The 12,985-nt window shown below is 41.1% G+C and overlaps 1 protein-coding gene and 1 long non-coding RNA gene across 2 annotated transcripts in view; one reads left to right on the top strand and one right to left on the bottom strand.

Annotated features, from left to right (window-relative positions):
- naaladl2 (N-acetylated alpha-linked acidic dipeptidase like 2) overlaps positions 1–12,985 on the top strand; it is a 480,620-nt gene that overhangs the window by 120,459 nt on the left and 347,176 nt on the right. The gene's annotated exons all lie outside the window — the stretch shown is intronic.
- LOC145424375 (uncharacterized) lies at positions 8,000–9,176 on the bottom strand. Its single transcript, XR_013905432.1, has 2 exons — positions 8,829–9,176; positions 8,000–8,248 (listed from the first exon to the last, which is right to left on the bottom strand). It is a non-coding gene; the product is annotated as an uncharacterized LOC145424375 (long non-coding RNA).

The raw sequence follows: 12,985 nt of genomic DNA, 5'->3' as shown, positions 1-12,985 counted from the left end.
GATTTTGGGACCTGCAGCAGATGGCTAATGACATCAGACTTAAAGACCGAATTGGAGAGATACCCAAAACTTTACGAGTGGCCAAATCTACAATATGGTAAACTCTTAAAAGCTCAGCTAAATTAAAATACTTGAAAGACCACTGTTGGGTCTGTGTTTCCACAAACCCCGCTAATTCTAGAGACTTATTCATCATGAAGAAAACAAGACAGTCGATCGATCCATTACTTGCGCAAGGGAGGCCTCTCATCTGTGTCCAGCACGACAAATGACCACAATGGTGGCCTCCTCTCGCTGCCTTTTATTGACAACTTCAAACATACGCACCATGCGCTCAACGGCAGCACATTTACATCAGTCAGACAGCGCACACAGTCATATAAGATACACACACACTTAAGCCAAGCCTACTCATATTAGTAACTATGCATACACAAAGTCAGACTCAGGGAGCATCTCGCCACACATTTTTTCTCTCTCTCCTTCTCTTTATTTATGAACAAGTGACGTATTCTCTCCACCTGTCTAAGCGACGCACACAGCATACATCCCTAGTTATACACAAACATCTATGGGTACACTGAGGTTCATTACATGGAATATAAATGGAGCTGGCTCCAGAGAAAAGAGGTTAAAAATATTTAACCAACTCAAAAAACTACAGGCGGATGTTGTCCTATTACAAGAGACCCACAGACCTCTTAGAGGTTCGAATGAACTTAAAACACCTGAGTTTCCCAATGTGTTCTCAGCTTGTTATAATTCTAGACAAAGGGGAGCAGCAATTTTAATACATAAAAATATTAATTTCACAGTACTCGATACAGTTATAGATCCAGAGGGCAAGGCAAGGCAAGGCAAGTTTATTTGTATAGCACAATTCAACAACAAGGTGATTCAAAGTGCTTTACAGAGACATTAGAAACAAGAACAAATAAAAAGCATGATTTAAAATTGAATAAAACAAGCAAATAAACTAACTAACTAATTAACAAACAAACAAACAACAGTATATAAAATCAAAACAGATAAAATCAGAACAGTAGATAAAATCAGTAGTTAAATGTAAGTTTTGAAATTTAAGCTTAAAGTGTGGATTTGGTGCTTTATTCAAATGCAGCTGAGAACAGGTGAGTCTTCAACCTGGATTTAAATAAACTGAGTGTTTCAGCTGATCTGAGGGCAGATTCTTAATCATTAAACTATCTATACGTGATAAAAAGCTATGTATTGCAAGTGTATATGGTCCAAATGTTGATGATCCCTCATTCTTTCACGGTTTTTTCAGTGCACTCTCTGAACACTTAGATGGCACACTTGTTCTTGGAGGTGACCTCAACCTTGGACTAAATGAAGACATGGATAGGCTCAATACAGCGGGAACTCAGCGTAATTGGCAGTCCACAAATATAATCAAACAGTATATGAGTGACTTTGGTCTTTGCGATGCATGGCGCTCCCTTCACCCCACCAGTAAGGAATATACTTTTTTCTCACATGTCCATCACTCCTACTCTCGTCTGGATTATGTTTTGGTCAGCAGCTCACTGCTGAACGACATTTCAGACACTGAGATTCACCCTATAGCTGTCAGCGATCATGGTCCTGTATCTTTAACACTAATGCACAAGAATAATACTACGCCAAGAAAAAACTGGAGATTTAATATATCACTGCTTAAAGATGAAGACTTTATTAAATATTTTAAAAAAGAGTGGACTTCATATTTGGACTATAATGACACTCCCGAAACATCAGCTTCTGTTCTATGGGAAGCAGGGAAAGCTGTGATGAGAGGTAAAATAATTTCTTTCTCATCACATAAAAAGAAAAAAGAAAACAAAAATATTCAGGAATTAGAAAAAAACATCAAATCACTAGAAGAAGCCTACGCGTCCCACCAAGATCAGGAAACATTGAACAAAATACGCAAAACAAAACTAGAATTAAATGAGATAATTGATAAAAAAACAAAATTCTTAGTACAAAGACTACGCCTACAAAATTATGAACATGGTAATAAATCCGGTCAATTTCTAGCAAACCAGCTAAAAATAAATAAAGAAAAAACAACTATATGTGCTGTTCAAGATTCATCTGGGAACACATTATATGAACCGATACAAATAAACAACATTTTCAGGGATTTCTATAAAACGTTGTATTCACCACAAATAAACCCATCTAAAAAAGAAATTGATCAGTTTTTGGACAACATAACTCTTCCAAAATTATTGGACACTCAAGCAACGGCACTGGATTCACCACTGACACCAGGTGAACTCCAGGAAGCCCTGATAAGTATGCACAATAATAAGGCTCCAGGTCCAGATGGCTTTCCTGCAGAATTCTACAAAGAATTCTGGTCGATTCTAGCACCAGTTTTCTACAGAACGTTGTTGGAAATTAAAGAAAAGGGCAGACTTCCATCAAATATGAATTCTGCAAACATTAATCTCCTGCTAAAACCAGGCAAAGACCCTGTATATCCCTCAAGCTATCGTCCAATATCCCTTATAAATGTAGACCTTAAAATAATCTGCAAAGCTCTCTCAAAGAGACTGGAGAAAATAACCCCCCTCTTAATTCATCCTGACCAAACTGGTTTCATAAAAGGTAGGCACTCATCAACAAATACACGTAGATTACTTAATTTGATAGACTACTCATACAGTAAAAACCTAGAAACTACAATATTCTCTTTAGACGCAGAAAAAGCATTTGACAGAGTTAACTGGAAATTTCTATTTGCAACTTTACACAAATTTGGTTTTGGATCCTCTTTCATAAACTGGTTAAAAATATTATATAATTCCCCAACATCTTGTGTTAGAACAAATGACCAGACATCCTCCAGCTTCTGTCTCTTGAGGGGCACCAGGCAGGGATGCCCACTCTCCCCTTCACTATTTGCAATTTTTATTGAACCACTAGCAGCAGCAATTAGACAGAATTCAGTAATTAAGGGCATAAAATGCAAGAACGTGGAACATAAAATCAGCCTTTATGCGGATGATGTGTTACTCTTTCTCCAAAATTCACAAACCAATATCTCTGGGGTGATTGAATTGATAAACTCTTTTGCAAGAATATCAGATTACTCAATTAACTGGTCAAAATCTACAGTCCTACCGATTAATTGCTCCTTCCATAATTCCTCTTCTACACCACTGCAATCGGGAAATATAAAATATTTAGGTATTAATGTTTCTCCCAAGCTTGCAGATCTAACTAAATTAACCATATCCCACTTTTAAAGAAGGTAGAAGATGATCTGGCTAGATGGAAATGTCTACCCATATCACTCATGGGAAGGGTTGCCGCTATAAAAATGATGGTCTTACCAAAAATAAATTATTTATTCTCAATGATCCCAACTAAACCGCCACAAGATTGGTTCAGATCTCTAGATTCATGTATGTCCAAATTCCTTTGGAAAAATAAACCCCCACGTATAAGCTTAAAAACACTACAAAAGACCAAGGATAAAGGAGGACTAGAACTGCCTAACTTTCAGCACTACTTCTTAGCCAACAGGCTTCAGTTTATCTCAGGATGGCTAAAACATACCCTCTTAGATGAACCTTGGCTAGATGTAGAACAAGCACTCTGCAATAATCTAGAGATCTCAGACCTACCATTTATCAGCTCAAACATCCAACGACATGAATGCTTTAAAAGCATCAACATCAGCTCTTCTCTGACAGCATGGTGGGAGTTTCTAAAATTGACGGCGTCTTCATTAATCCCATGCAAACGTACACCTATCTGGAACAACCCTGACATATTACAAAACAATAATATGATAAACTTTTCAGATTGGAGTGATAAAGGAATCAAATATTTAGAACATATACTAGAAGGAACAGAATTTATTTCATTTGACGGACTAGTTACACAATATGGGATCAACAAGAAAAGATTTTTAGAATATCAACAAATTAAATCCATAGTAAAAAAGAAATTTAAACCGGGTCAAGTTGAACTACAAACACCACCAAGTGTGGTTCAATTTCTTACTCTTAAACCCCCCAAATTACTATCCAAAATATACAGAATGCTTTCTAAAACAGATGAATCAATATCACTTCCTATTGCAAAATGGGAAGCGGATTTATCAGTTAACTTAGACCTAAACTTCTGGTCTCAGATTTGCTTAAAAACCTTTCATCTAATTAGAAATCCCAGTCTTCAATTAATTCAATACAAAATATTACATAGAGTGCACTATACAGGTCATCGGATGTTCAAGATGGGCTTTACGTCTACCAACAACTGCTCACACTGCCAAACCAATTCACCGGACAATTATATCCACGCTCTTTGGTTCTGTCCACCAGTTCAGAAGTTTTGGCGCGAGATATGTGAAGACTTATCGAAGTGTCTGAAATGTAACATTCCAACTTCCCCCTTAGTGTGTTTGTTGGGCAGCTTAGATAATGTCACTTCAGAAAAGAATATCGCCCATATGGTTTTCACTGCCCTATGCATAGCCAAGAAAACAGTCCTCATGAACTGGAAAAATAAAAATAATCTTAATTCTAACCAATATAGAAATTATCTATTAGATTACATTAGTCTTGATACAGCCTCTGCCACCACATCAGATCAATTGCTCTGGGCTCCTTTGATCAGCTCCATCACCTAGTAGGGGTGGGGGGTCATAGTTTGGTCCCGCCTTCACTGTTGTGATTGGTGTGGGGGTAGGGACAGGCTTAGGGCGTCGGGGGGTTCCCCGGAGGCATCTTCCTTGGGGGGCTCAACCCGGGGTAGCGGTCATGTCCGGTTAGGGGCTCTGTTGGCTCTCAGGTGACTGTTTCCTCGCGGCTGCGTGCAGCGGGGCTAGGGGAGGGTCTGTGCTGACGGACGTGGGTTACTGACCTGGTAGCCTGGCTGCCCCTGGGTGGGTCTGGGATGGGCGTGAGGTTCTGGGGGCGCTCCGTCTCTGGGCTGGGACCCGGACCGGGCCTCGGGGGCTTGGGTCCTGGTTGGTGTGTTGCCGGGGTTGTGGGCGGGTGGGTGCATGGGGGCCCAGCCCTGGAGCAGGGTGCCGCCGGTGCGTCGAGCCACCTGGGGGGCTCTTCAACTGGTGGGGGAGATTGTCACATCTTGCAGGAGCTTTCCTCTCCTCAGGAGCTCCCTCTGCAGGAGGGGGAGATACAGGAGAGGTGGAGGAAGATCTCAGCCTGGGTGTTTATTGTCTTATGTAGTCTGGAAGATGAGTGGATGGTGGGGTGGGTGCAGTTTTCTCTGTGGTGGGGTTGGGTGGACTGTCCCGGGCTCTGTGGGGCCGGGCGGCGCTGCTGCACTGGGCCCGGTCTGGATGGGCCTGGGCCCCCTTTCCCTGGCGGGTCGCGGAGTATGGGGGTGCCTACTGGGGTCAGCGGGGGAGCTGGCCCCAGGGAGGGGTCACTTGCCCCTCCCTTCCTTCCCTCCCCATCTCCAGCTGCCTCCCTCTTCCCGCTCCACCACAACCACCCACACATGCAGGGCCTTGGAGTAGGGGTATGTCACCAGGGTGCAGAGGAGGCTACCCCCCCCCCCCCCCTCTGTCCCCTTCTGGCTGCCTCTGCCTCAATTTTATCCCACAACTTAGACATTCACATTACTCACACTCTCATTACACATACATATAGGATCTTGGGGGTGGGCACGATACACGGAGTCCAAAGTACCATCAGGGTGTACACCCCACCCCTGGCATCGTTGCCCACCTCTCAATTTTAAATACACGTAGACATTGAGGGCTAGCAGGAGGGACCATGCGCTTACCTGCTGCTCCTTGGCAGGTAGCTCCATGCCCTCCTGGGTTTTAATTGCACCTTAGAACACATATGCATCAACACTACAATGAGCGGGTGGAGGGAGGTTTGGAGTCTTCTCTCACCCCCATTCTCTGCGACCTGCTGGAGCAGGGGGGCTAGGACTAGGAGGAGGAGTTGGCCGTCCGACTGCGGTCTGGAGTGTGGAGCCTTCCTGCTGCTGCGGAGTCGGGGCGGTCTGCCTCCCCCCACCGCAGGGAAAAGGGAAACACCACCTGGGTCTGGGTGCAGTTCCCCCCTCCAGGGGCGGGGGCACCTAGACCCGGTTTGTAGAGTACGCTTGGGGAGTGTGATCGTGTGTACAACGTCTCTTTATGTCTGTCTCCACGTTGGTTGAGTGTGGAGTAAGTGCATATGAGAGCATGAGGGTGGGAATGGATGTTTGTATCTGTGTGTGCCTGTATGTCTGTGTCTATATGTCAGGTTGGGTGTCAGGCGCCACCTCTCTGGGGACATCTCAGGCCCTCCAAGGTTTGGAGGCCTATCTCCCCCTACCACCACTTCCCCTGCCAGTGGCGGACCCCCTCAGATATCGGTGCGTTGGTGGTTCTTTGTGTCCGGGGATGGGCGTCCAGGTACACACCGGCTCACTCCTTGGCGGCCGCTTATCGGGGCCTGGAGCCTGGAGCCTGGGGCTCGCTCGGGCCACTTCAGAGGTGGGGTGCCTCGGTCACTCAGGCGCAGCTGGCTGCCGGCGGAGCTCACGGGCGCGTCACTGCAACTCCCCCTGGCTTCTGCTCCGCGGCTGCTGAGTGAGCCCTCATCTGGGACTCTCCTCAGCTCTTTCCGGAACAGTGGCGCAGCTGCCCCTCTGTTGGTCTTCCTTGGTCTCTTGTGTTCTGGGGGCCTCTGGATGTCTGGAGTTTTGATCTCCTCCACACCTGCTTCACGCCGTGGAGGACGGGGCTGTGGCCCCCCCACACCCTCTAGCAGATTATTACATGAAGGAACCTTTTAAAAAACAAAAAACAAGCGCGTCCATGCTCACAGGTGTACACACGGGTGATCACACCCACAAACTACACCCTTTTTGGCTCCTACCTCAAAGCACACTGTGTTCTGTTGATCTTATGTGCTGCACAATAATGTTTAACATTTAGTATTTACTGTCATATTCCCATATATCATTGTGATGTTGTTTATTCTATTACTCTTGTTCTCTTCTGCTTGCTTTCTTTTTTCTTTCTCAGCAGGTGATCCAGGTGATTGATATATGCATTTTTTTTTCTCTGCCCGTTCTGTTGGTTTTTGTCTTTTGCCCTTCTCCCCCGTCCCTCTTCTCAGCTGTTTCTCTTTCCCTCTTTCTTTCTCCCCTTCTTTCCCCCAGTCAAGTCTGTCCCGTATTCAGTAAGTGAAGGGTCGTAAACGCAGGAAGCTTACATCAAAAGAAACAGATCTTTCAGATAGGATGTATCTACAATAAAACCTCCCCCAGTACAGAGTGGTTGGAGAGGTGGTCAGGATCAAAGGAATAGCTTTGATCCTACTGCTTAAACTAAGACTATACAAATTTAAGAAACACAATGGCAACATTCAACAATTAGACTTAACAACCACAAAAGTGAGTGATTACAGAATTCTTTCCTTGGTTCAGAGAAACCCCTTCACAACATCAAGCAAAGAGGTATTATTGTCAGAGTGTATAATGAGGACATGGATTCATGAATGTAAGGGTATATAAATAGGTGAAAAGAACTGGACAGAACACACAGGAAGTGGAAGGCCAGGCAAGGCTTTATCAGGACACATCTAAAAAAGGAAGCCTAGACAGTTCTAGAAAAAAAATCTTGGGATGGATGACATCAACATTAACTTGTCTGACTGACTCACAATAAATGATGACCCAAGTACACAGCAAATCCAGCATGTCCAAATTAACACTGTCGGATTTGATTTCAACACTATTAAAGTGTCTATATGGGTCCACACCAGAGAGTGTTAATTTAACTCTTTTTGGAGAGTTGGTACGTTAACTCTGATTTAGTGTTAAACACCAAATCTGTCTGGAGTTGATAATTTAACACTTGGTGTTAAGAGTTTATATATTAACTCTCAAAGAGTATTTTAGTTTAACTACGTAAGAGTTATCTTCTAATTCATTCTAAAAAGCGGGAATTTTACTGTTCTGAACTTCTAGAAATTTCTTTTGGAAATAAACATTTACTAAAAAGATGCAATGGTTTTTGAAAAACATTTATTCTGAACTGTGCACCACAATTTCAAAACATTTTCTGAAAGACGTAACAGTATACATGTTCTCACTTTCATTAGAATTTTGTTTATCAAAAGGTCTGACATGGTAAATGCAAATAACAGCATTCTCATCACTTATTTCTTCAATACAATATGCATGTCCTTCATTCATCACTTTGTGGAACTTCAACGCACTTCTGCTCTCCCCCATATTCCATCTTCACAAGCATATCCTGTGTGGAGATCGAATAAAAATTAGTTGACACTAATTAATGGCACAAATAATCCAGTAAACAATTGCAGCACAGTAAAAAAAAAAAAGGAATCCTCTTTGAGCCATTACTTGTGTAAAGTATTTTCCCAAAAGACAAGGACACAGGCAACAGGTAATACTGAACTAAATGTAAAACCTCAACCTTTTTAATTTTTACCTAAACCGTGTGCACAAAACTCTGGAGGGATCTATGCTAACGTAGAATCCAGTCAGGACGCCTGCTACTGCTGTTTGCTCGTTTTTTTTTTATGGGCGATCGTTTTCAGGCTTCAAGCAGCACCATTATACCAACATTTCACATTCTAGACATTGTTTTAGGTGTATTTGACCAAAGATTTGACTGAAAATTCACATGCAAGCTTTTTTTCAAGGCTGTGGTATTTGCCCGCAAACAATACCTTTCAGCTAGCTAAAACAGAATATTATGCTATCAGCGAGCAACATGGCTAATGCCTTTCACACAGCTTTGTCTCAACTCCAAAGAGCCACAGAAGTAAAAGCTAATAACAATTGAAACAATCTTTGAAAAAATGACTTACCAAGCATGGCAAACAACTCAAATATGTAGAGCAAAATGTTCTGAAACGGCTTCACTTCAGCTTCGATTGGAGCCGTGCTGGGGGCGGAGTCTGTGAATTTACTCTGTTGGTGTCATAGCCCCTGTAGGAGTTCAGAGTTAAGAGGTCAAGAGTTAATGTTTCCATTGTAACACCTCCAGATTTGACAGAGAAACACTCATTTTTAACACTCGATTTTAACTACTATCATTTTACACCTCAGAGTTACATTAAAAGAATGTGACTCTGCTTAGAGTAAAATTAACTCTACTTTTGCAAGGAGACTATTAACACCAAAAAATTTAACACTTTTGAATTTGCTGTGTATTACAAGCAATCTTTATATTTAAACATATGTTACTTTTTCCAATAACTTTTGACCACCTTAAAAAAAAACCCCACATGTATAGCTACTAGAGATGAGCCGGTATTTGTATCTGTATTTGTATTTGTTGAGGAGGGAAAAGTATTTGTATTCGAGTAAAATTCAAAATAGGCATAAAAATCCAATTTTTTTTGCGTTACACTTCTAACAAATGTTATAGTGTAAGTATTCTTTAATTTTATTCATTATAATAATTATGGATATGCAATATTAGTTGATGTTTTTCCATAAATCCAGCAATAAACATGTAACAAAGAATGTCATTGAAAAGAAAATAACATAATAGCCATTGGCTGTTGTTTTTTATGTTCTTGCCAGATGGCTCAGCAGCAGCGGCAACACTCTTCAAATCCATGTGGGGAGTTTCAGCTAAGTTAGTGAGTGACTACACAAGCATTGTTTTAACCTTTTTAACCGAACGTAAACATTATTCTGTAAACAGCCTATTGTCTAAATTACCGAGCTAACAGAGCTACGTAAACAGAGTGAACATGAGAGCTCCCGACTGCAGACGTCAATAATGCAGTGCAATGGAATAATCTCCCGATCTACGCGAAAGTTTTAAACTGCGTCCGGAACCCAGTTAAGGTAAAATAAAATCGATTCAACAAAAATAGTGATGCCGTTCAGTCTTTTTTCACTCAGCTGAGCCTTCTCTGTTGCTGTGTGCAGCAGCGTCAGTCACCTCTTTCACACGTCACTCACTCAGCCGGCCATGCACTGCGGTCTCATAAGGAAACTCTGCTTTTTGATGTAAAGTTTTTCCTTGTTCCCGAATACAAATATTTTTTTAAAGTATTTGTTCGAAATAGCCCTCTGGCTATTAGATTTACAAAAGTTTTAATAGCTTCACTCTAACTAGTCCCTTAGGGATTTTGCGTATTCATACATTTTTAAGACAAAGATGGACTAAAATGTGTCCTATTTAAGTGCTGCCATGTTTTCTCTTGCTGAGCATGGATCCAGTGATGAGCAGCTGAAAATACAGCAGGGACTGTAGAATTCACATGATGTGAGTGTGCTGCTGAAACAAGTGCATTATGTAAGTTGAGTTCAAAAGTCTGTAAATAACAATTCAGAGTATAAAAGGAACGAAAAGTTTAAAAAAAAAAGTTTTAAATTAAGGCCTCTGTTTTTATGTACCACAAAATATAGGTTTCTGCTGCTTATATAGTCTCATATAACACTGAAAGCAAGATCAAGTATATGAGCAATAGATCCTTGTCGCTGTTTGTTGTCCAAGTATTTGTTTGAAATAAGTATTCGTAAAAAACACGTTATTTGTGCCTTTCCAAATACCGTATTCAGGTTCGGCTCCACCCCTAATAGGTGGAGCCAAACTCTGGCACATTATGATTTAGGGAGGCATAAAGTGTCCTAAAACCAAAACTATATTGTGTTATGTTTGTTTGACTACCATCTAATTCTTTTTTTTTTTCTGTAAACTTTAAATTGAATTTTCTGATTCATTGCTGACCTCTAGCAACATGCCTACACTGACATAGACCTGTGTGTTATTTTGCCAGAGGGCTATTGTCAGTCTCAAAGTACTTTAAGTGCTGTCTGAAAGGCTCACCTCAGGGCAAAAACATCCCTTTACTACCATAGCTTGTCTTGTATATCAGGCCATGCAAAGCAGACACTCAGCTGTGGTTCTTGGATCTAGCATGCAATGATTCTGTTCACCACATTATCAAACATCCCTTTAGAATATCAGAACTCACACACTGTCGATATTTTACACCTTTACAACAAGTTTAAATATGTATATAACTAAAGAGGCTCCAAATGATACTTGGATGGCAGGTTGCCTACTTTGAGTTCTTTTTTCATCTATAGTTTCGATATAGTCTAGATATGAAAGAACAAAGTAAATTTAAATTGTGATTGTTCCTGATTCCTATTGTCCTGTATCTGCGAGCTTGACTTGAAAATAGTGCACTTATAACATTTTCTTTTCTTCTTTAATAATTCCCACATTTTAAAGATACAGATAAATTTATTTTCTTGCACTCCTAGCTATAAAGGCTTATTTTACTTTCTTTACTGCTGACTGAAGTCCAGAGTGGATGAGAACTCTCAGCAACAGCTAACTGATAGGCTTGATGTGTAATTAATGGTCTGACACGGGCTAATGAAGCTAATGACGCTAACTGCGCTAGCATATGGGAGCCCCATGGGGATCCACACTTGGCACTCTAATTTAGATAAATGACGCCCCAGGTTATACTGGGCTATTTGCATTTAATTTGGTGGAGGCCATAGAAAAAGAGGGGATTAAACAGGGGATGGATGAGAGAGATCACAGAAAAGGTGTTAAGGGTTGGAAAAATGGGGACATGGAGGTGTTTATTCCAGTGAAGGTGCATGTATGTGTATGCTCTTGCCATATAAAGGGACTGAAAGCTGAGTGGGCTAATGGCAGAAACAGTTTTTGCAGTGTGTGGGAGAGAGAAATAGAGAGAGAGGGCAAAAGAGCACACCACTTAGCCACAACAGTGCATAATATTCTGAATGATTGCGTCATGCAACCAAAACGTCTGCGACACATTTGGGTGTGAACACTATACTTTTAGAACTTCAGATTAGGGTCGTGAGGCAGGACCTGCAGATATAAGATGTAGTCTAGCGCAACATCTTTGTTCTCAAGTTAGTCCTTAACTATTTGATGATGGGGAGGTCCAAATTGTGCAGCTGGGAGAGATCGGTGCCATTCATGACAAATTTCGCACAAGTGGTAGTTATCAAAGTCACAAAAACATAAACGCCTAAAACCAAGATTAGCCAGCAGATGACTGCATTGCATTGAAATGATCGGTGTTATCAAAATTTCAGTTTATTTGCTCAACAGATAGAAAGTCTCAAGAATAAAGTCGGGATTATATTTTTGGATTGGATCATTGTAGTATATGAGACATCAAGTGTCAAATCTATGTTGAAACCAAGACATACAATACTTCTTCAAAGAACTTAATTAGATTTACAAAAGTTTTAATAGCTTCACTCTAACTAGTCCCTTGGGGATTTTGCGTATTCACAGTCAGTAATTCATGAAGACACTTCAGATGACTGTCACCAGTTTTACATTTTTAAGACAAAGATGGACTAAAATGTGTCCTATTTAAATGCTGCCGATGTTTTCTCTTGCTGAGCATGGATCCAGTGATGAGCAGCTGAAAATACAGCAGGAACTGTAGAATTCTCATTATGTGAGTGCACTGCTGAAATAAGTGCATTAGGTAAGTTGAGTTCAAAAGTCTGTAAATAACAATTCAGAGTAGAAAGGGAGCGAAAAGTAAAAAAGTTTTAATTAAGGCCTCTGTTTTTATGTACCACAAAATATAGGTTTCTGCTGCTTATATATTCTCATATAACACTGAAAGCAAGATCAAGTATATGAGCAATAGATCCTTGTCACTGTTTGTTGTCCAATGTCAGTCACTGAACTCCTTTTGGTCCCTTTACAACTCATCTGCTGTTTTGTTCTGGTGTTTACAGGCAGTTGATTTCATTTCACTCCTGTAGTGCTCCCCACAGCGATCACAAGTGCCAGATGTTTGTTACATTTAGAACTCTGGAACTGGTAGTGTCTGTGCTCGTCTTTGTATTAGCTTAAAAGAATTAAAGAAGAATCAAGAATTAGTCAGTAGCAGTAAGGGCTCCTTTCTGAGACTCAGCTGAATCCGTTATAGTATAAACTGCTAGGTCCATAAATATTTGAACAACAACACAGTTTTTGCAGTTTTGGACAGCA

Source organism: Astatotilapia calliptera, chromosome 23 (genome assembly GCF_964374335.1).
Source record: "Astatotilapia calliptera chromosome 23, fAstCal68.1, whole genome shotgun sequence".
Classification (NCBI taxonomy): domain Eukaryota; kingdom Metazoa; phylum Chordata; class Actinopteri; order Cichliformes; family Cichlidae; genus Astatotilapia; species Astatotilapia calliptera.
This window is presented reverse-complemented; position numbering and strand designations above follow the sequence as displayed.